Here is a 24,829-nt window from a genome sequence, read left to right on the forward strand (position 1 = left end):
CAGTGCCGGCAGCACTCATGCAGCCTCAAAGCATGACACTCCCACCACCATGCCTGACTGTGGGCAAGACACACTTGTCTTTGTACTCCTCACCTGGTTGCCGCCACACACGCTTGACACCATCTGAACCAAATAAGTTTATCTTGGTCTCATCAGACCACAGGACATGGTTCCAGTAATCCATGTCCTTAGTCTGCTTGTCTTCAGCAAACTGTTTGCGGACTTTCTTGTGCATCATCTTTAGAAGAGGCTTCCTTCGGGGACCACAGCCATGCAGACCAATTTGATGCAGTGTGCACTGACAGGCTGACCTCCCACCCCTTCAGCCTCTGCAGCAATGCTGGCAGCACTCATACGTCTATTTTCAAAAGACAACCTCTGGATATGACGCTGGGCACGTGCCCTCAACTTCTTTGGTCGACCATGGCGAGGGCTTTTCTGAGTGGAACCTGTCCTGTTTAACCACTGTATGGTCTTGGCCACTGTGCTGCAGCTCAGTTTCAGGTTGTTGGCAATCTTCTTATAGCCTAGGCCATCTTTATGTAGAGCAACAATTCTTTTTTTCAGATCCTCCGAAGTTCTTTGCCATGAGATGCCATGTTGAACTTTCAGTGACCAGTATGAGAGAGTGTGAGAGCGATAACACCAAATGTAACACACCTGCTCCCCATTCACACCTGAGACCTTGTAACACTAACAAGTCACATGACACCGGGGAGGGAAAATGGCTAATTGGGCACAATTTGGACATTTTTCACTTAGGGGTTTTTGTGATGTAAGATTTTACATATAACTTGATAAATATTTTGTATGTCTTTATTTGTAATTTAGGCAAAGCAATGTAATTTAGTGTTACATTAGTGAGAAGCATTCAGGCTTACCCCCCCAATGTAGGAATGGGTCTCTAATTTTTACAACAGAGTTGGGGGTGGGGGGAGTGCCTTAAAACAGTTTGGCGAGTATTTCTCTTTCTTTCAACCCCCGCAAGGACGCCAGTCTACCTAATATATGGTCTTGGGGGGGGGGGGGGGGGGGGGTTCAGGTTTTAAGATGTTCTATTCCCTCATTGGTCTGAAGTATGGCTGTTCGGTATTGGCTTGGATCAGAAGCTTTTAAGTACCATGATGTCCTATTGGCTCTAGGGGTTGGACAGAGAATCTATAAATCTGCTTGCTCAACCACACTATTTCTCTTACTAACCTCTGATGATGAAGACCAAACTGAGGAACTGAAAGGACAACACAATGGAGACCACAGCTCGGCAGCCATATTGGAACAGGCATACGGCCTGTTCTGAAGAAAGCTGAGCACCAATGATGCCTTAACTAGAGACATTTTAAATAACTACAAGTCTGTATGCCGCCTGAAACTACACATCACCATTTAATCAGGTTGTATGGTTGCCAATATTCAAATGTACTTTGCATATTGTTATTATTTATGAATATTACTAATAATACATTATTTAACGTGTAACTTAACTCCTGCTTGTCTTTTACTACAAGTAATTGCCTGAGGTTATAGATGTAGGAGGGAAGGTGGGGAGGAATTATATGGTACAGTTATAAACAGTGGTAAGTCTGTGAGATTAGGCATTCTGACAAAGGCTACATATTAATAATACAATAGGGGAAAGTAGAGCAATATATTACTCTACCAAGACAAAACAGGGGTGTACTCACTTTTGTTGCCAGCGGTTTAGTTGAGTTATTTTGAGGGGACAGCAAATTTACACTGTTATACAAGCTGTACCCTGACTACTTTACATTGTATCAGTGTCATATCTCCAGTGTTGTCCCATGAAAAGATATAATAAAATATTTACAAAAATTTGAGGGGTGTACTCACTTTTGTGAGCTGCTGTATATATGGTCACATGTGAAGTAGCTCAAGGGCTCTAGTGGATATAATTACCCACCAAGCCAAGGATTGGCTCTGTTTTCTGATCCTTTCTCTCTTTCTCCCTCTGCAGACTGGGTGATTTGATGGCGCTGCTATCACTGATGTCATCTCCGGTGTCCCTCCTCCCCAGGACCCACCCCTTCCTACTTTGGTTCTGTTTGCACTTGTGTCTGTAAAGACATCTCTGCAATTAACTGCGTGTTGATTTACACAAAATAATCTCAGATAATACGGGGGTTACCAAGGTAGTGCCCCAACTGTTTATCTGTGCTCTTTGTGTTATTTTACAATATATATATATATATATATATATATATATATATGAATACACATAATACTGTATGGGTAAGGAAGGAAATTGAAGATTTTATCACAGAACAAGTGTAATCCAGGAGAAAAAAAATATATTTAACAGAATTTCTAGTAAATTAAAAGAAAAACATCTTTTAAAATTATTATTTCTTTACATTTAGTGGAGCACAGTGGTGCAGGGCTAACTGCTGTTGCCTTCCAGATACAGCGTCTTAGCCTGCCTGTGTTCTATTTGCACATTCTCTTCCTGTCTGTGCAGATTTTTTTCCACATTACCATGATTCCAAATTTGTTCGGCCTATGTGTGTGTGTGTATGTGAGTGGGCCCTGCAATAGACTGGCACCCTGCTGGGATAAGCTCTAAACCCTCACGACCCTGAATTGGAGTAAGAGGATTTCAGAATGCTATTCTGTATTGTACATTTAGCAGACACCTCTTCCAGTGGCATATGACAGTATTATGATAATTTAAAATTGTTTGATCTATTATTTTATGACTGCAGCAATGGAAGCTTGAGGCTTGTTAAGGGCAGAACATAGATTTAGTGGTGGGTACTGAATTACTAATCTTTTGATCTGAATTATTTGAGCTGGCATATCATAGTGCCTACCTAATAAAGGAAATGACTCAAAACTAGTGCAGGTAACATACATTTACATTTAAGGTTTTTTTTAATATCGTTACAAACCCCAATATTAAGTTTGGGCTGTGTGGTTTGAGTTATGCATAAACAGTTGATGGCAGGATAGTCACTTATATAGAGGGAGGAACAGTGCAGGTATGAATTCTGTGAAAGATATTGACACAACTCAAAGCTTAAAACGTTAACTTTCTTGTCCATAGTTGTGAAGATATCTACTAAGAACATTACTTCTGAAATGACAATATTGAAATGACCTTGGAAACCTAACAGACAGTCTTACACCAGTGTCTATTGGATATTTAGGACAGCAATGTAAGCATTGATCTCATCTGACATTTTGAAGTTCAGTCGTCTTTAATTCATTTTCCTTTTCGTCTATCTCTGGGTTATTCTACAGCTACCAAACCGATGCTGGTCATTCAGTATCTTGATCTAAGATTCTGCTGAATAGTTTGATGACTGTGTCTCAAGTATTTTTATTAAAATCACTGTTCATGGACTGATAGGGAAATGATAATCATTGTTACCCGACATAATGATATCTCATTTTCAAAGGTTTGCTCAAATTAAATTTCATGTCATTTTCATTTTTATGTCAGAAAAATAAAAGGTTTCCCACACATCTTTTCTGAAAATGTCAACTAAAACAGCTTAAAAGTCTTGGGCCTGTATAATGCACCCAAATCAGAACTTCCTCAGGAAGTGAGGCCAACAGATTTCTAAGGCAAATGCTCAATAATCATTTTCACAATATGCAATTTTGCAATAGGCACAGGATAAACACACCTAAAATTTGCACAAATGGTTACCATACCTTAAATATTCCAGTCTTTTGTTTCTGTTTCCTTTAAACCATAGGTTCTCAACCTTTTTTGGGTCAGAGCCCACTTTTTCAAAATGTGATTCAATAGCGCCCTCCTTGGGTGAACTATACTATACTACAGTATATATTGAAAAACAAGGACAGATTTTTTAAATGATTTTATTAGAAGATATTAACAATATTGGTGTATTGCTCAAAGTATGACACAAATTTTTCGATGTTTGGTGCCATTTTTGTCATCAGCAATCTTAAATTGCTGCATTCCACTATTGACAATCTATTTCTTTTCTTTGTTAATAGATTGTTGACCATGCTAAATCCTCTTTCGGCTAAATATAATGATGGGAAACTTGTAGATTGTCTAGTTCGTGTTGCCATCAGGGAAAAGTAGTGTTTCTTCCCAATGAAGAGGCCTTTCCACAAGAATTAAAAGATATGTTGTTTGGTGAAAGTGAAATACAAATACGTGAGCGGCAGAGACGTGAAGTGACTGGTGCGTAGCGTAGGCCGGGGGGTTGGCGAGTGAAACCCTCTAGTTTTTAACAAGTAGGTCCACGCAAGTTTTCCTTTGAATGTGATCTGTAAGTACCGCACTGTAATTTTAGGTTTACACTTGCTCTGAAGGAATTCCGAAACAATCTGGTATTGATAAAAAACTTCTCATGTATTTATAGTAATGTTCAATGAACCTGTCAAAACATGCATAGATTCGGTCCTCTGCATGTGCATTAATCTTGTAAGGATTTGCATGATCCGAGAATGCATGACTTGTACAAACTTGTAAATATAATGTACTAATACCTACTTCTTTCTTAATGGACATTTAGAATAATTGGTTGAAACATGTGTTTGATGATTTTTAGTATTAATCAAACTTTTCAGTGAATTCTTGTGAGTATTGCCCAAGGGGGTGGTGGCTGGTCCTCAACACCCCTTAATATGTCATGGACCAGAAATGCCCCCCTTAAATTTCTTCACCGCCCACCGGTGGGCGGTACCGCCCCCATTGGGAACCTTAACTTTAAACTGTTAATTTAGTTTTTCTCATTTCTGTTAGTAGTACCATAAAGGCACCTTACATTACATTGCCCATAAATGGAGTGCTGGCCCATCACAGGGCACCACCCCTCATCCAAACCAACAAAACTCACTTCCACTTTTCTTCAGAATGTGAGGGGAATGTGGAGTAATCAGAAGAAAATGTGGAAATGCTACACAATGAATGGGCTGAATTTGAGCCCAGATCCCTACTGCAATTACTCTGCCACACTAGCAAATCTGTCATAATTTTGCTCCCATCTTTACATTAATTTGTCATTTTAAAAGATATTTACTTTGCATAGAGCCAGAAATTATAAATAATACATTTTAGTGACAATCAATGCAAGACTAGAGTAACAATGCACCATTCTATGGAGTGCCATAAGTTCTCTCCTTCCTGTGCAAGAGTTAAATTTGTATACATAGCTCTCTATGTCAATTATTTTCTTTGTGTAACGATGAATATTGTATTTTAACAAAGTATTACTTAATTTTCTAAAGATGTATATCTATTTTTTCACTTAAGGAACATTGCAAGAGTTAGACCATTTATAGTATCTAATAATGCTCAATAATTAATTCACACTTTTGTTTTTGGCCTACTAGGTTATTGTAACGTGTTCCTGACAGGAATGTTTAAGAAAGACATAAATCAGCTAAAGACCGTGCAAAATGTAGCAGCAACAACTTTAACAAAAAGAAGAAAATTTGAGCTAATCTTACCGATCTTTGCTGCTCTTAACACTAGTTAACTGTGTCCTTTACAACTGAGTTTTTAAAACACTCTTAACTGTATACAAAGCTCTAGCAATCTTGTTCCTTCTTAACTTTTTCAGTTCCTGTTATATTCCCAGTAATAATCTTCAATCCTCAATCACTGGTTTGCTTATTATTCCAAGGGATAAGCTTAAAAGAACTGGTAAGGTGACCTTTTGTTGTTATGCAATTTTTCCAAACCTCTTCTGTGCTCTGTTTTTTTTTATTTCTCCAATTTTCTGTCGTGGCATCTTGTGCCACTGCCATCTGATTATAGTACTTTGCCGCTATCTAAGATGCTGGGAAAAGGTGGAATCTCCATTTTTTGATAAGATCTACTGTAGCTAATCTTCTGAGACTGTGCATCAAATCAGTACTGAACTATTTCAGCTACTTCATGTTAGGAAGAATGACCAGTAGGGGTTTGGTGGTCTTGTGACTTTATAAACCCAGCAGGGTTATTTTCTCTAGCATCTTTCCTCAAGTCCTACATATTCTTGGCTTCTGACTTAGTTGCACATTCTCCTACACATTATGCTTTTTATTAGGTCCATAAGTTGAAGCAGGTGCCACAGGTCAGACCTCTTTCAATCAACACTAATTCAGACTGTTCATTCTCTTTCACTATTCAAGCAAGCCACAGCTCTGCCTTTACTGAACTACATAGGGAAGGCATTGCTGCCTCACAACAGCTTTATTACTTGGCTGAGGTGCCTTGTTTATGGAGTTTGGACCTTCTCCCTGTGTTGGCAAAGGTTTTCTCCCACAATCCTGAGACCTGTTACTTGGCTGACTGCTAACTGTAAACTGACCCAGTGTGAGTGACTTAAAGTGTGTCTGCAAGCATGGCCTGTTATGAAATGCTGTACAGGACTTCTTTGCTTGATGGTTTGCCAAGATGTTGTATAAATAAAAACGGAATTCAAAGGTTAAAGGTTCGATAGACAAAAAACTACAAATTTGCTAGAGTGTAATCGCAAAAATATACTGCATTTGACATAATTGGTTCAAGAGTGAAGATGTGTAGTAAAAATTATCGTAACCTTACCAGGATTCTTACTGTACATCACTGCCTCTTAAACCAAGAACTATAATACAGATGCAAATGCAATGCAATGCAAAATTTTACTTTCTTTATGTAATGAGTGCGCAACTCACTGGTAATGACCAGGCTGTTCATATGAAGCACACCCAGGCTCCATTTTATTACTAAAGGAAGGACATAGCTCTTTACTTATTCAACAAATTGAAGAGATGCTATGAACACCTTTCTGCTACTAACAAATGAATGGCACAAAGAGTTTTGTCTATCCAGTAATGCTCACTATTTGGAAGATATATACACAATATACCAAAACATGCACTTGGGGGTTGAAATACCCCAATTCATGGAGATCCAGGTGCAAAACATCAATTGAGTACTCCTTAAAAGTCTGAAATATGGCTTTGTGAGTCTCCCCTTTAATCCTTTCACACCATCTGTGCTCCTTTAGTTTGAAAGAAACTCTCTTCAGGTAATTTTTCTTTAAATTCTGCTTCTCTTATCTTTTCAATCCTTCCATTCCCTCTTATTGAATAGTTGCTAGGTCGAGATGGTGACTCTCCTTTCACTCTTTGTAATTTCCAGAAGAAAGTACTACTTTAGGGCAAAATAGATACAATAAACCTGAGTGCCTCCAGGTGCAAATCACTGGACTGTATTACCTCTCAGCACTGGTGTGTTAATCCACTTGGAGTTATCAGGAGAAAAGATCTACAAAGCCTGCAGGAAGGATAATTTAGTGGTGGTCCATTGCAGTGTTGACCTTTTTCTACTGTTATCAACAAGAGCAATGCTAAATCTGAGCTGACAGGAATAGCCAGAGGTTACAATATGTCTTCAAGGTATAGAATAGGACTTGACTAGAACTGGTCACCACAGCTCAGCAATGTATCTCTTATCACTTGGACTGTAATCTGTCTACTAAAATTAATCATACAGGCACAAGGACACAGGTGTTTCTATATTGCACTGTCCATTGAATTCTGAAAAACTAGTATACTTCCTTAACTGGGTATATTTAGAGTTTGCTCTAATTAGTATTCATTTTACCTTGGTTTTTAGTATAGTTAGAGTGGGCCAACCTATTGAAAAACAAAGATGTGTCTTTTTTGAAAATCGAGCAGCCCACACTGTAAATGCCCAAAACTGAATATGTCTTTATGGTCAACATGACAAGCAGCATAAAGTGATTATCATCTACAAAGTTTGCCCACTTAAAATTTGTGAGTCCAATTTCTGCACAGGAATAAACCATGGCTATTTTCCCATAAGTCTCTCTTTCAATATCAATATCTTTTTCTAGCTTTCATTGCAAATGGACACATACTTGTCTTCAATAGTTTGCTCGGTCCAGAATTGTACAAACCCAGTGTCATCACATGCCATATTAAGCCAAACCATATCAGAGAAAGGCCCGCTATCACTTAGAGGTGGAGAAGAGATTTTTGTCTGACCAGAAGAACCCTTGTTTAATGGAATTGGCTAAAGGGCATGAAAAGGTGCACTCTTGACTGGTACAAGCGGTGTGTGCATGTTTTCCCTCCTGTTCCTGTTTAGATAGATAGATAGATAGATAGATAGATAGATAGATAGATAGATAGATAGATAGATAGATAGATAGATAGATAGATAGATAGATAGATAGATAGATAGATAGATAGATAGATAGATAGATAGATAGATAGATAGATAGATAGATACTTTATTAATCCCAAGGGGAAATTCACAAATGTAATTTTAATGTAGCCTTCAGTTTACCACATTTCAAAGAGACAGTTAGGATAATTTATTTCTTTTAGTTGCTTCTACAGATTGCAGTGGCTAACAATGGACTGAACAGTTAATCTAGGATGTTGTCTTACAGAGGACCATGACTCTTCATGAAATGTCACATTTCAGACATTAACAATACATTCCACCATATTAAAGGAGATGGATTGATACACAAAAAATAATGGCAAATACACATGTTGTAATTCATACTTCAATGACTTCTAGATGGGAGCCATTAGGCATCAGTTAACTCTGTAGTCAATGCCTATAAAATATATTATGTACGTACTCTCTGAAAAGAGTTTCAAATATTTACAACAAGAATCCCTTAGTTTTTAATAGTGCTGGGTGACAAGATCTTTACTGGAGGTTTGAAATTCTGTACAGAAGGCTGGGGTACAAAGCCTTGTTTTATGTCCGTTTTGTTCATTTTTGTATTATTTATTTCAGATAATTTTGCTTTTGTTGACTATGTGCATTATCCTTTGTTTTGCACCATGTCTATAAGCTGCAAATGGTGAGTTCCATGTGTTTTGTGGGTGATCCCCAAGAGGCAGGACCACCTGCCAATCACTGCCAGGAATTGCCCTCTGCCCTATAAATTTGGAGGGTCTTCCACACTTCCTGGTGGTTAACTTCAAACATGCTAGGAAGTTAGTGAGTTTTTGGTATTTATTTTGATTTAATGCATTTCTGAACCTTACTGCTCTGTTTTCTGACAAGATTCTGGATTCCTATATTGGGACCTTGTTCGCCTTCCTTGTTGTTTTAGGCAACTCCATTTTGCCTTTTGTGCTCGACGGAGTTTCATTCTTTCTACAAGGATTTTTGCAGAAATAAACCCTTTAATCTTTTTTAATTTTATAAAGATTCTGTATTTCCCTTATATCTAGCTGGGGTGTGGCAGTATACCCTCAATTTGTGGGCATTTTAGGAATTGTTTTTGGAATTTATTGGAATTTACATGCTTTGAGACTCCTAGTATATGACAAGGCCATGTTTTAGTTTACCTACTAGACCATCTTTCTTATAGCCATTGCCAGTTCTCTGTATTTCCCTTATATCTAGCTGGGGTGTGGCAGTATAACCTCAATTTGTGGGCATTTTAGGAATTGTTTTTGGAATTTATTGGAATTTACATGCTTTGAGACTCCTAGTATATGACAAGGCCATGTTTTAGTTTACCTACTAGACCATCTTTCTTATAGCCATTGCCAGTTCCTGGTGTATAAACTTTGTAACAGAGCAGTAAGGTAAATTTAATGTAAAAGCATCCATCGTACACTTTTGTAAAATTAATTGCTGAATACATGATCAAATAAGTATTTAATTTAATTTACTAATTTGCTTGTTTATTATCCTATAACATGAGCAGAGACTTGACAAATACAAATGTCTATCTGAACCTATTCATTTTGTTGAAGATAAGGCATATCATGATTTTACCAAGGGTTTACACTTGATTTGAGAAGTTAATTTTCAATCACCTGCTACAAATCCCACTGGTAGATGTGTTGTAGAAGGTGCCCACAGAAAACTAACAAAGAGAGGTTTATAGGAATTCACACTCCTGCGCCCTTTCATTGTACTTAATAGTGAATGCAAGCTGGCAGACTTTTACATGATGTCAACATTTAACTTGCTCTTAGCTACAGCTGGAAGCCACATTAGTTTTTAGGTAATGCAGAATTTAAGGCTAAATAGACTAACCTGGTTCCCTGGAGAATCAAATTATTAAATAAAATAATAAAACATTATTATGAGTCACGATAATAGCTGCAAATAGCCCTCTTCCCACCTGCAGAATAAGAGGCCACTTTCCGTTCTGCTTGAAGCTGCTTAATTCAATGTGCTATTCCAGAAAGTCTCTTTTACCAGTCCAAGTAAGGAAATGTTTCCAGACTTTATGCTAATCAGAAGTATAATTTGGTTTTGTTGCCATAAATAAAATGCCAAAGTGACTGCACAGGGCTAAAATATACATTCCTTTGATTGCAATGACATTTTCTTTTTTGACTTTGATATTAGTTTTTTACAGTTTTATTAATACTGCATGTGTACGCAAAGAAAACACAAAAACTTTTGCAATTTTTTGTGATAGCTAAATAATATTAATTTATCACACAAAATTATCTTAATCTTCTATTCAATTACTACTACTATTTCATGAATACAAGCAAGAAAAATTAGGCAGTTACAATATTTTCTGTAAAGTACAGTTTGGTGGAAATGTAGATGTTTGTAACTGAAGTCATCCATATAATTCAGATAGCTGTAAAACATATTACATTATCTAGATTAGCTTCTGATGTTGTATATCATTAGTGACCCATTCATTTACCTTAATAACATGATAAAGGCAGATGAGAACAGAAGGGTCTTAAACACAGAAAGGTATTTTTCTGAATGATGTCAAATGTGAGCTTTCACAGGGATCAATCACAGGGAAGCTACTCTTTTTAATTTAACTGATAATATATAAATGATTCAGATGCAAAGGTAATAAAGAAGTTAGCATCTTCTACACACTCAACTACAAATTTTCATATTCTTTTCAAATGGACTGACACATTTTGTGTAGAAGGCTTTAATGCAACAGATGCAAAGCATTACATATAAGAAGTGAAAAACAATTATACATAAACAATAGGAGTTAGGAGCTACAAAGTACACCCAATACTATGCACCGTGTGGAGGTATCACAGTCCTAAAGCAGACAATGTATCCATATTACTAACCGAGAATGCTAAACCGGATGATGGACGCAGGCACATCCGGCCATGGGCCGTAGCTGCAAAAAGACGTACTGCGCAGGCGCAAAAAGAGTCCGCGAGAGGCGGATGAGGAGCCGCGAGAGGGGGACAAAAGAGGCCGCGAGAGGCGGATGAGGGGCTGCGAAAGGCGGACAAGACCACAGAAAAAAGGAGTGAGCACAGAAAAAAGACAAAAAGGACAAATGAGGCGCAACGAGCACCGAAAAAAGGAAAAGGCACATAAAAAAGTAGTCAAACGCAGGCAAAGCACGAAACACATTGCACACGAAACTAGACCCAAAAAAAAAAAAAAAAAAAAAAGAGGCTCGCGCACAACAGCAAGGCAAAATACAGGCACCGGACGGGACACACACCAAGAGGGGGATTCAACAAGCCCATGGAACACAAAAAAAAGAACACAAAACCACCCCACAGACCCTACAAGCAAGGGACGGGACACACACAAAGAGGGGGATTCAACAAGACACAGGAACACAAAAAGAAACAAGACGCTCGCGCAAACAACAATCCTCAACCAATCCCACACATCCATAAGAAGTGACACCCAAAGCCACATATTCTAAAGTGAACGTCAACACCTTCACACTAGACAGCATAGGTGTCAGCATAGGTGGATCTCCTTACAATAAAGCACTATTAACCGTTCAACTGCAGAAAAGGAAACATATTAACAGTGACTGCGATCCTCCTTATTACTTATCCATATTTCACATGCTGAGAAAGAAACAAGTCATGAATACACGGTCACGGGTACAAAACGAAAAGGAAAGGATAACAGGAACAAACACACGAACACGAAAGAAACAACAAAATAGACGGCTATGCAGCATAGGTGGATCTCATTACAATAAGGCACTATTAACCGTTCAACCGCAGAAAAGGCTCCATATTAACAGTGAGTGCAATACTCCTTATTACTTATCCATATTTCTAAAAGAAAAAATGTCTCGACTCCAAAAACGCAAAGCTCAACTAAAGCTTCTAACTAACGATGTACCTAAAAGTAAAAACTTTATAAACTGCATTAGATCCTACAATAGTTCATTTGCTTTTGCATCTACCGGAGTAAATATCAGGCCACCAAAAGGCAATGGCCCATACTGCTTTCCCATATGTGCACAAATACTGCATCGCATTGGAACAGTGCACCCTGAAACAAATCAACAACGCAAATATGCACAAATCTACATCCTAGATCCACATGACGCAAGCTATCAATCAAAGTGCTGCATCGCAACAGTCACGGATTCAAAACGAAACACCTCCCGTCTCAGACATACGTTAACAGCAAGGAAGGCTACAACAGGCTTCTCACACAGCACAGGCAAATCGATTACAGCTCCAAAACAACACGTCCCAAATACTACACATGCAACAACGCGCCTCTCAAACGGCACAAGCAAAACATACACCAGGAAAATTCATTCGGATTAATGAATGTCATTTGCAATCATTGTCATTCAGTTCACTTCCCTGAAGAAACAACTGGCAATACAAGTAATACATTTACACGTTGTTGTCAAAAGGGTCAAATTAGACTGCCTTCTTTACATTCATATACTGAATATCTACAAAAGCTTCTAACTAACGATGTACCTGAAAGTGAAATCTTTATCAACTGCATTAGATCCTACAAATCGGTATCCACTAGGAACATTAACGGTGGCACTGCACGTGACATCCGTCTTGAAAAAATGTTAATTATTGATGAATGTACAATGGCATGAAGTCACTTACTCAACACCATTCATAAACTTCTACAAACGTTTATGAATAATAATATTCGATTTGGATGAAAGGTACTTTTATGAGGAGGAGATTTTAGACAGTGCTTAGCTATTCTTCCAGATGCCATGCACTCAGTTATTGTTCAGTGCACCTTAAAATACGCAGACAATTGGCATTGCTTTCAAAAGATACAGTTAGTAAAAAAGATACGATGTCCAGAACCAGATCATAACAATTGCTTATTACAACTGAGAGATGGTACACTCACCAATACAGATGGACTTCAGCCACATATTATTACAATTCCTCAAGCCTTTATCTGCGACGACTTAGTTACAGAGAGATTTGGAACAGCAATCTCATTAGACCAAATGCCCCTTTTAACACAACGCACTATATTATGTCCAAAAAATATTAATGTGCAAAACATAAATACCCAAGTCATTCCATTACTTCCTGGAGAGACACAACTCTTTCTAAGCTCTGACAAACTTGACTCTGATCACAACAATAACCATCTTCATTGACCTTACAAGTTCTGAGCTGGAATTACCTTTTACACTTAAACGGCGTGTACAAAGAAATTTTCAAATAAACCTTTACACTGTGCCACACACTTTTTTGTTTGCTTTCTATCTGCATCATCTACACCGTCACACTATTCTATATCTCATTCATACATCACGCTCTTTGTCATTCCCAACACCAGGGGTTGGCGAGCGAAGCGAGCAGGGGGCGGAGCCCCCTAGTAGAAGCAATAAAGGTTATTGGGACATTGTGTGAAATGGATGGAGTGCATATTAACAGATGTACTTATCAGGCCATATCTGTAATGTTGTTTGCAGATTTGGCTCCCACATTATAGCAATGCTGCGGTAGGTTGGTACCCTGCCTGAGATTGGTTCCTGCCTTGTGCCCTGTGTTGGCTGGGATTGGCTCCAGCAGACCCCGTGACACTGTGTTCGGATTCAGCGGGTTGAAAAATGGATGGATGGATGGATTATAGCAATGCTTGAGAAGTTCCAGAGAAGAGCTGCTAAATGTATTCCTGGCCTGGTGGGTATGATTAATGTGAAAAGATAAAACAAACTGAGCTTCAGAAGACACCTGACAGAACTGTTAATTTTCATCAAACTTATACAGACATGTGGCAGATGAAATTTAATGCAAATAAATGTCAAGTATTGCATGTAGGAAGTAAAAATGTTACATTTCAATACAAAATAGTGGGGGTTGGGGTATGAAAGTTGAAAGTATACCTTATAAAAAGGATTTAGAAGTCTTAGTAAATTATTTTTTAGACCTTTAAATCTCAACTTGACATTATCATCATAATGTTATGTGAATTGGAATTAATAAGCAGCGACAGGCTGAGTGGCAGCCTCTCGGTAAACTATTTTATGTTCTTACATATTACTGTTTGAGCTATATTAAAAATGTGCCATTTTCAGCTAAATGCTGTTTTTGTCTTGGGTATAATGACATGTCGCTGTAAATGGCACTAGACTTACATTTAGCTTTTGCATTAAGAACAAAATGTTATCTAGAAAAGCTATTTTCCAAGAAAGCCATCAGAGGAATGTTGTTAATGTTATAGAAGTGTCTTTTTTTTATATGACTCATTCAGAATTTGTGGAGTACTACTGTCATTTGCAACGTTGGAATAAAGTAAATTACTCAGTTTAAATAATGTCAGGAAGCTGCACTTTCATGATGAACTGCTGCAGAATTTTTAAAATTTGTCTTCATCATAAGAGTATGTTTCCCCCTTGTTCATGCTATAGAGCACATATTGCAGTTCCCATCTACATTTTTACCCAATAACACAATAAATGATTCCTCTCACAGTGCCCTGCCTACTCTTATCTCATACTTGCTACCATTTTCAAAATATTAATTTAATTGAACAGTATTAGGAACCTTAAACTGCATCACCCCAAATCCAGGAATGCAAGATAATCCTCTTAGCTATCCTGATAGCCGGTCTTTTTAAATTTTGAAAAAAGCAACATATGCATTCATTTTATGTGTATATTGTTCAATACTAACTCTTAAATGCCATGTCACTATTTTCTGCCCAACCATTTTCTATATCTACTTTAAAGTAACTGTAAGGTAGAAAACAGCCATCAAAGAAAATGCTACCAGAGGCTATACACATACAACTGAAATAAAATACTATAACATATTTTGATGATGCTTTTTAGAACCATAATAAAAATATAATAAATATAGACACGAAGAAACCATTTAAGCCTTTCAGAAATAGGTCAGTTACACAAGTCTACTCTGGTAACAAAAAATATAAGTAAAATAAACATAGCTTCACCAACTAAATTTATATAGACATCCGACACAGTAGCACTTGCTGTTAAATTAAAGGTAGGTCCCTCTCTTACAGTTTCTTTGTAAAAAAGAGGAAAAATTATTCTTAACACCACAGTGATTTTAGAGGCACCTCTAGGTACAGATGTTCTGTCCAGCTTCATTGTGTCTTTGCTTCTGCCATAAGGAGGAAAGATCTGTACAGCTTACATTTCTTAACAGTTTTGGAGCTGTGTAGATTCTGTTTGTGCAAGTACGTATTTTACAACACAAATCTTATTTTTGCCACTGTAAAACATTTAGATCAAAACAACTTTAATGTCTGATACTAAACTGAGGGGAAATTCTAATTGCCCATCCATGACTGATTTTCATTTTTGGATCACATCTGTCTAGAGTCAGTCTATACCAGAATTAATGTGCGTCCTCAACTTTGCACAAGTCCACTTAAAGGCTCCAAAATCTCTGACAGCATTCAATGTGACTGTGAGCAAAACTAGAGAGTCTACAGCAAGATTACATGAGCACCTAACGAGCATGCTTGTATTTGACAAATCCCTTTATCTTGAAGCAGGGGCTGAGTGGCCATCGAGAACGGCAGGGCATTTCCCTGTGGGCCAGTGACATTTCTGAGCCAGTCGAGCTGCTGTGTACACACTTGTACACACATTTAGTAAATCCATAAAAACACACCTATCCCAAGTGGTATAACCCCACTTCTAGGAGCTTTTAGGCTTTAGAAATTAAGACTATGTGTACCTATTAAGAAAAGGATAAAATTTAATGAATTTATGATGTAAGTATTAAATGACAGAAATGTCACCTGCTATGAATGCCCAAGAAGAACAAATCTTTACCCATGTTTCACAGTTCTGCTGCAACTAGATGTTCTTTTGCACCTACAGAATCAGTCCAGTGAGGATGATGAAGTAGGGCCAGGAGGTCATATATAAACAACAGGACAATGCGCAACATTATGGTGCTGTGGTGTGATGGTAGGAAGAAGGTTAGCAGGTATTTTTTAGCATTACAGAAAATGTTATGTTATTATGACTGCAGGATCTGAATAAATTATCTACGAGAGGAAATTTAATAATACAGGGTGGCGCAAGGAAACAGAACATTTTGGAACTAGGTGTTGGTGACCCTGGGGTGTCAGTAGTTGTTTGGGACTGATGCAACCTTGTTTAGAACCACTTGCCATTAGTTGTAATGGAGTAGCGGAGTGGTGCACAACGAGTGTTCGCTGTGAAAGCCTTTCATAAGAATGGTGATAGTGTGTCTACTACGCAAAGGGGACTTCAGTGTTATTACTAGTTAGGACGTCATGACCGTGTCCCGTCTGCTCAAGTAATAACAACATGGGTGTTCATGCAATAACAACAAACGGGTTCAGCCTTAAAAAAGAAGTACCCAGGTGTAGTCACTTCGCATACTGCCCGACAATCAATGGCAGCTATTCGACGATTGTTTGGAAGGCACATCATTTCACGCAACACTGACTTTCCATGGCCTCCGAGATCCCCAGATCTCACTGTTTGTGTTTTTTTCTGTGGGGACATCTTAAAAGCCAAGTGTATCACACATGTCCTGCAACCAATGCTGAACTAAAAAGTAGGATTGAAGAGGAAATCGCTGGCATTCCTCTTGACATGTTACGTAGAGCAAGGCAGAAATTTCCACAACAGGCTGTGTACAGAATGTGTACGGAGAAATTAATATTGAATGAATATTGACTACCATCATGAATTGTCTATCCTGTACAGTGCATTTCATCATTAAATGTATTTTGTAATGTGTTTATTCGTGCATTGAACATCAACTGAAAATTTTCCATCTCCCTGCACCACCCTGCATATTATAGCTATACAGGAATCATGTATTGTGTATTGCAAAGTTATATTTAGTTATGGTAGATAGTAGTAGTCCTATTAATGATTTAATTTCTTTATTATGAGACTGGTCCTGTGATCAGCGAGGAAATTAGTTCAACTGTAAGATCCATGTCAGAGATAAGAGAGGGTTGTACTTCTCGGTGAATGGCAGAGGAAGCTGAGGAGTACAAAGAAAGAGATACTCAGACAGATGTAAGGAATGCAGTGAAGTCAACCACAAGTCTTGATTACTTTGCATGTCTGTTTTTTTGCTCTCACGTTCAACAATTTCCAAGACAAAGTGTATTGTGCATATGGTAAAAGAGATGGGAAACCATGGCCTTAACTATCAAGGGTACAAAGCTGAAGCTACCCTCCTCCTCATCCGTCCCCATCTTTGGTTCAAAAAATCATTCCCAAGAAGCTTATTATTTTATTATTATTTTAGTAAAAAGCATGTGTTTTTGCACATTTTCAGCATATGACTGGATAACTGACATGGGGATTATGCAACATCAGAAACATGAGATTTTTTTTCCCTCTCTTTTTCCCATGGGTATTTTTTACATAATTTATCATTGTACAGCATTGGTCACTAATGGCTTCTACTTTAACATATAACTTTTTTCTCCATTCTAGATGAAAACATGATTTAAATTTTTTTCTTGGCCACAACTAAAACCTAAATGGACACGAATTTAGAACTTGAATAAGAATGAGGCAACAGGAAAAAGGGACAGATATGGAAAGTTAAAATATTAGAATGCTTTAATGCTTGTGTCTAGACTTCTCGTATTTGTTTCCACTTCATATCATCAATCAGGTGTATCTGACATGATTTTATGTCCTGTTAAATTAAAGTGAAGGTAAAACAGTTTAATTTGACATTTAATAATCATACATAATCTTCATTTAAAACTATACCTGGAATGCCAAGTCTTGAAACATGAATGCTTTGAACTTTACATTAATTTGGGTAAACACATTAGCTAAAATAATATATACAGTGGAACCTCTAGATACGAGTTTAATTCGTTCCAGCACTGAGCTTGTATAGCGAATTTCTCGTATCTAGAACAAACTTCCCCATTGAAAATAATGGAAATCCAGTTAATCCGTTCCGCACCCCAAATATATTAACATAAAAATCAATTTTCCTAACAAATAACACTGATAAATTATATATACTGTAGTCTACCTTTAATAAATAACACTGGTAAATAATATAACTGATTATTAAAAGAATCAAAACAGGTGTCCAAAGTGCAGTAGAGCATTCAATAAATCTTTAAATAAATAATCCTTAAAACAGTTGTGAAGTGGAGGTTTAAAATACACAAGAATAACAATCCTTTAACACGAGGTTAAAACGTCAAAAGGATGCAGTCTTTAAAAAACAGATGACAATCCCCGGTGCTTCTTCTCTGTTAGCGTCTCACCTGCGGGCTCTGCAACAGGCGAGACACTCTTAATGCAGCGGACCTTCTCTACACCGTCCTGCTTCAGCTGTTTGGCTCGCCTGTTCAGCTACACACCAGCCTGTACTCGCTCGCTCTCTCGCACCGACTGCCTGCCTGCCTGCCTGCCTGCGCTCGCTCTCTCGCTCGCTCTCTCTCTCTCTCTCTTTTATTTTACTTCTTCTCCCCCTTAACCGGCTCGCGCTTCTCTATATATGCGGGGAGGACATGGCAGCTGCAGCCCATCAGCCACAGGAACAATCATGGATGTGGGCAGTTTCCCACCTGTGCACTTAAGTGAGAAACGCAGACACCGCAGATTGCGGCTCGCAACTGCTACCATGCCCCCTCGCTAAGCCGCGAGCTATACCCACAGCCTGGCTCGTGGCTCGTTACGCGAGCCAATGCTCGCATTTAGATCTGAATTTTTCGCTCATACTTTCCTCGTATTTTGAATTTCTCGTATACAGAGGTGATCGTATCTCGAGGTTCCACTGTATAATTTAAATGTAAACACACCAGGTAAAAAACATCGTTTGGCAGGGTTCTGCTTTGCAATTCTCTCTAGCACTATGACCCTTTTCTTGAGACACTGGCATTATGAGGACAACCTCTTCCTAAAAAAATACATCTTTTCATCTTAATGTTTTTTGCAGTTTTTGTTAAAAGTGTCATTAAGAATCTAAATACAAAAACTGAAATTGTAGGGGGGGAGGGCTTCACATGTTTGACTGTATAAACAAAATCTGCTTGTTAGCACTTTACTATATACACTTCTGGTTGTATCAAAATGAACCAAATGATCTCATTAACCACTTTGGAATTTAAAAAGCACCGACAGGTTGTTTCTGCCTCTTGGGTTAATCTTCTTAGGCAGTGGGGTTAACGTTTGAGAGCTGTTAATGCTTGGATAAAAATTCAGAGAGTCCATGTGTTTTGAAGTGCATGCGACATGACATCCTGCTCTCCTTTCCAGTGAGTAGTGCTGCTTTGTGCCCCATGTTTGGCTGGGATAGTCTCCAACTCATTACAAGTCCCCTCAGGACAGGAAGACCTCAGACAATGAATACAGAGAATGGTTAAACATCTGTCTTATGAAACAATATTATTATTATGGTTGATTGATGAATACCATTAACTCCTGTTTAATAACCTTAAATATTGCCTTTGGCTAAAGAAGCAGATTATATCAACTGCCATGTAATCTATGACATTTTATTAGTTCCCCCGAGTCTCAAGATAAAAATTTTTTTGCAAAGGAAATCGGGAAAATAGTCATTTAACAAATTTTAATATATATAATGTTGGCATCCACATTCAGTCACACTGGGCCAATTCAAAGTTCCCAATTAACCTAACACACACATATACATCTTTTGCTTGTGTGAGGATAACTAATACTAGGAGAATAAACCCTACAGACGTAAGGACAATGGGCAAGGTCCGCACAGACAATGACTAGGCTGAGATTCCAAAACATTCTCCTTGGGGCCACTGAAAGTTCCTGCCATGTGCCCAATACTACCAGGATAGGCTCTGACTTCTCGAGGCCTTAACTGGATTTTCAGGCTTTGAGAATTGATAGAATAAAAATAATTTACTTTCAAAATATTTTCAGCTATAGGAAAATGCCATTTCCTGCATTTGCCATTGGACAAAATGTAGTGCTGTTGTGTTTTTTGTTAACCACATGTAGGCTGTACATCATCACACCAAAATGCTCCTTTTACACTTGTTTCTGTATTCCAAAGGGTCTGATCGTGATCAACACCTTACACTGATTGGTTATTTGGTTGAAGACATGACAAGATAAGCGGATTCCTTCAGTGCCAGCTAAGCTGGATAATTAGGATCAAATAAGGTGTTCTGGCACATAATGAGATCAGAATGGGGTGGAAGCGAAGGGTTAAAAGAAGGAGGCGTGACAACGTCTTGCTGTCTTTTTAGATTTCTGAAACAAGATAGACAGTCAAGGTTTGGAGCACTGCAGAGCACCGCTCAGTCAAATGAGAAATGGATTAATCAGCATTAAAGGATGCTGAAACCCAGTGCTAACTGGATGGGCATTTTTAGCAAGGATTGGATCCTGTCTTGTGTCTGATGCTGCAGACATAGGCTTTGCTACTCAGGAACAGAAAAAATGGGATTGGAAAATGGAAAACGATGAAGGCAACATGCAGGTTGCATCTACAATTATCATTTTCACCCTAAAAATGAACACGGTGCATATGTAGTATTACCAAAAAAGTGCTAACATGGGGCTTCATTATGATAAAATTTGTATCAATAATAATACATCCAAATTCATAGAAAGCAAATTAATGTAAGTTTAGAATGCAGCCTAAATAATTGAAGAGACATGACCTATTTTTCTATCCAAGTTGCTATAGATGAAGGTGTCATTTTTTAATAGCATTTTCTACAATGTCTGCTCAAAACACAATGTACAACAAATCAGAAATTCTTCCGTAAAACATATGGATTGGTTTTGTATTTTTTCCATATATTAAATGTTACAATTTCCATTTTTAAGTCAAACCAATTAATTAAAATTACTACAATAAAAATAATAAGAAATTGTACTGAAATCAGTGCTGCACAAAAAAAGACAATCAAACCATTGTAAAAGCAAAAACCTTTAAGTGTCACAAGTAAAAAAAGTAGGACATTATGCACAGAATTTACATCAGTTAGGTAATTTGTTTAATTAATTCTTAAATAAGGCAAAAACTGCAAATACATAATTTCTTGGGCCCATTTTCAGTGACCCAAGATTCAAAGCAGTATGACACATACAGACACATTGAACAAAATTATCTATTTGTGTAAGATCTCATTTGCATATGTTAAACAACACTTTGCATATTTTCATTCTGAAGTACAATTTGACCTGTTATCTAATCAGTCATTGTGATATCTTAAATGAGAAGATAAAAGTAAAACTTACAGATTGCTAGGGTGTACAATCATAAATATTTAACAGACACATTCAAAACTGATTGATAGAGGTCCATCAAAAAAGAGAACCAGATTGTGGCAGAAGAAAATATCCTTAGGGTCTATTTCAAAACACATCAGCTAATCTTACAATGTTTTTTGTTGTATTATTTATAATCAACCATTGGTGGCTCTTCCTCTTCTTCTAGATATCAATTTAGCTAGATTTGTCCAAATCTAATAAACATTATGACAGGCTGCTCATTCTTCTCCTTTTCTGATGCTGAAATCTTTTGTTAGTTCTTTATCATTTTTTGTCAGGATTGCACTCTCTTTCCAACACTCCTCAAAGTGTTGATTAACTAAATCTAGTCAAAATTGTAGTAGTGATCAGAGTTCAGATAAGCTGATTCAACTGTACTAATTTCCTGACAGATAAAGAATCTTTTTTGGTGATCAGATATTTGTTGAAATTTAATTAGTTTTTTATGTTTTTCATAAATAAACAGTCAAAAGAAAACATAAAAGAGAGTAATAGTTATCCTACACCTGAACCAAGGAGCTGGTGGTGGATTTTAGGAGGCCTAGACCCCTCCTGGACTCCGTGATCATCAGAGGTAACTGTGTGAAGAGGGTACAGACCTATAAATACCTGGGAGTGCAGCTGGATGATAAATTGTTATTGTCTGTTATACCTGCATTTTTACTACTCTTTAATTTAATATTGTTTTTTGTATCAGTATGCTGCTGCTGGAGTATCTGAATTTCCCCTTGGGATTAATAAAGTATCTATCAGTATGCTGCTGCTGGAGTATCTGAATTTCCCCTTGAGATTAATAAAGTTATCTATCTATCTATCTATCTATCTATCTATCTAATAAATGCGAAAATACTACCCGTATTTAAAAGGTAAGAACAAAATGGCCTTAGCAAAAATGGAAATGCATCCAAGATGTTAGACCCCACTGAGACATGATTTAAAAAACAGGAAGAGTAGAACAGCAGCAACCACTGGCCATCCACCTCCGCAGAATTTCCACCATTTTGTAATATTTGAAGCAGACGGCCCATTGATCACCACCCCTTAGACTTCTAGGATAGTAAGATTGAAAAATTAGGCTTTCTGAGATGCAAAGGAATAGAAACATCAAATTTCCAGCAAAGATATCTTTGCAGCTATTGTGCTTTCACACAACAGTCTCTGCTGGATAGAAGTAAGAAAGAGACTAGGAGTCTAGAAAGAGAAAATTTTGAGGAAGGAAAGCAATATTAATGTGAAAAACAGTTCAGAGAAACTTGGCAATAGAAAACCACAAAGCTGAAATGGTGAAGCTCTCACAGAATATTTGCAAAAACGTACCTAGGATGCTTGCCTAACAGAGGGGTTAATAGGGTTCAGCAGAAAGACCCATGGCAAAATGCTTTGAAGGAGAACAATAAGTGCGAAGAACGTTCCTAATTTGAATGTTTTGAAGACTGAGGTTCAAAGATGAAAGTAAAATACTACTAACAATAGATTTACAGTAAAGTGGGAATATTGAAGATGTGAGTGTGTGAGTGCCATTTGGGGCAGTAATCCAAATGCTTTTCTACCCAGTGCCACTAGATACAGGATCATAAAAAATATTTTGCTACTGACCCATAACGGAGTCAGTGCCAACTCCCTAGACTACCACTGTGCTGCATATATCAAATAAACACCCGTGATAAACAAGAACACCTAACGCCTGTCTTAACAGCTGTCAAAACAGACTTTCTAAAATACTTCTTTGTGAAAGTTTGTTTAGTTCTGAGCTGCCTACTCTGGAGCTGTCTGCCAAGATCTGTTCATGAGGCTCCTTCAATCGTAACATTTAAAACAAGGCTAAAGACCCATCTCCTTTGGACTGCCTTCCAGCACTGCTCTTCTCAAATAACCTGGAGTCTCATGTTAACAATAAAAATACACTAGTCTAAGGATCATATAAGGTACACACTGTCAAAGGCACTACATGCAAGAAAAATACTAATTTATGATATCAAGTAAAATTTCAAAATAGGGGTGGTCAATATTAACTCAAGACTGTCCGCACTTTAATGGTTTTTTGTTCCAGGTTGCATAATACAGAAAACAACAGACTCAGTGTGGGATTTAAAGATACACTTACATTTCAAGCTATGTGAAATGCCAGCTTGGCAATATGTCTTTGAAAGCTTTTTAGTAAACATTATGATGTTTGATATAAACAGTCGAGTACTATTGTAGGTGAGACTATTTCCTTCTTAGGTCACTTCGCTTTGTGTTCTCTTTCCTTCCTCATTAATATGCTACATTTTCTGGTCTTTTTCACGTCGTTTTAAATTATTTTATTCAGTTGTGCCAGCAGTATAAATGAACTTTTTCCATCCATCATTTTGTTTTCAGCTAATAAATTCCATCAGAAACTCTAGCTCAGCAGCTGTCAAGTTTGGGTAGGCAAAATGGCCCATTGTAGTCATGTACTTTAGCACTGATAGACCATACATCACAGATAATGGCCCATACTTGGTAAGCTTGAATGCTCTTTGTATTTATTAGCAGTTAATAGATAAATAAATAATCTCACTCAGTAATTTACCTTATATCGGTATTTAGAATTTTTTTGTATCACTGTTAGATTTTCTTGTCCATTGGATCTGTCATATTTATGACACTGGTCAGATTAAAAAAATATTATAGAACAAAATATGATGGATGTTTCTTTTTGTGTTTTTGATCTTTTATTATTTGTATTGCTGTTTTACTCAAATCAATGTCTATTTTAGAAATTACAAATGACAAAAAAGTTTAATTTTAAGACAGCTATCCAAATAAGACATGCATTATTCTAAAATGAGTAGTAAAAACAATCCATTTTACCTGTTTTTTGTGGCCATCAATTACTCATGTCCAGTCAGTTCTTATGAGTTACAGTTGAGAAAGAATAGCTTATTCAGCAAGAGCCATCCTGAGATTGAAGAGCTCATTTCTATTGTGCCCTGGACCTGGAATTAGAAAACAGTACCCTAAAATACACAGCTCAGACACTTGATAGTATTTTTTATATGTAATCACTCCTGTGACAGCAGTGGTGCTGATATCAGCGGTTTGTGGCAAAATGTGATTTTGCACCTAAGGTGATAAATAACCCGCTACACCTTGGATTGATTGTGTAATTGGACTGAAATTATTTTCATAAATTCTGAATAGACTTGATTTCAGGCAGGCGATGCAGTTCTGTTCTTTTTCTTTAAAAAGCAGTATGTGATGCTGATCATGTACTAATCTAGCATTGTTTGACTGACCTAACTGGTAAAAATATCTGATTTTCTCTTTAGAAGCTCCATGCGTACAGCAAAAAGCTAAGCAAGAAGGCTGAGGTAATATGTATATGCTGTCTGGAACATATACAGTGCCTTCAAAAATATTCAGAAACCTTCACT

The 24,829-nt window shown here is 37.4% G+C and overlaps 1 protein-coding gene across 3 annotated transcripts in view; it reads right to left on the bottom strand.

Moving 5' to 3' along the window:
* The window catches only part of LOC114650806 (beta-galactoside alpha-2,6-sialyltransferase 2-like), a 170,683-nt gene that overhangs the window by 105,882 nt on the left and 39,972 nt on the right, over window positions 1-24,829 (bottom strand). For 2 of the 3 annotated variants that reach the window (XM_028800683.2, XM_051926796.1), the window contains exon 2: window positions 24,267-24,391. The exons of the other annotated variant lie outside the window; for it this stretch is intronic. The gene's annotated coding sequence lies outside the window, so the exon portion shown is untranslated. The remainder of the gene's footprint in view (window positions 1-24,266; window positions 24,392-24,829) is intronic. 3 annotated transcript variants of the gene reach the window in all.

Source organism: Erpetoichthys calabaricus, chromosome 4, assembly GCF_900747795.2.
Source record: "Erpetoichthys calabaricus chromosome 4, fErpCal1.3, whole genome shotgun sequence".
Classification (NCBI taxonomy): domain Eukaryota; kingdom Metazoa; phylum Chordata; class Cladistia; order Polypteriformes; family Polypteridae; genus Erpetoichthys; species Erpetoichthys calabaricus.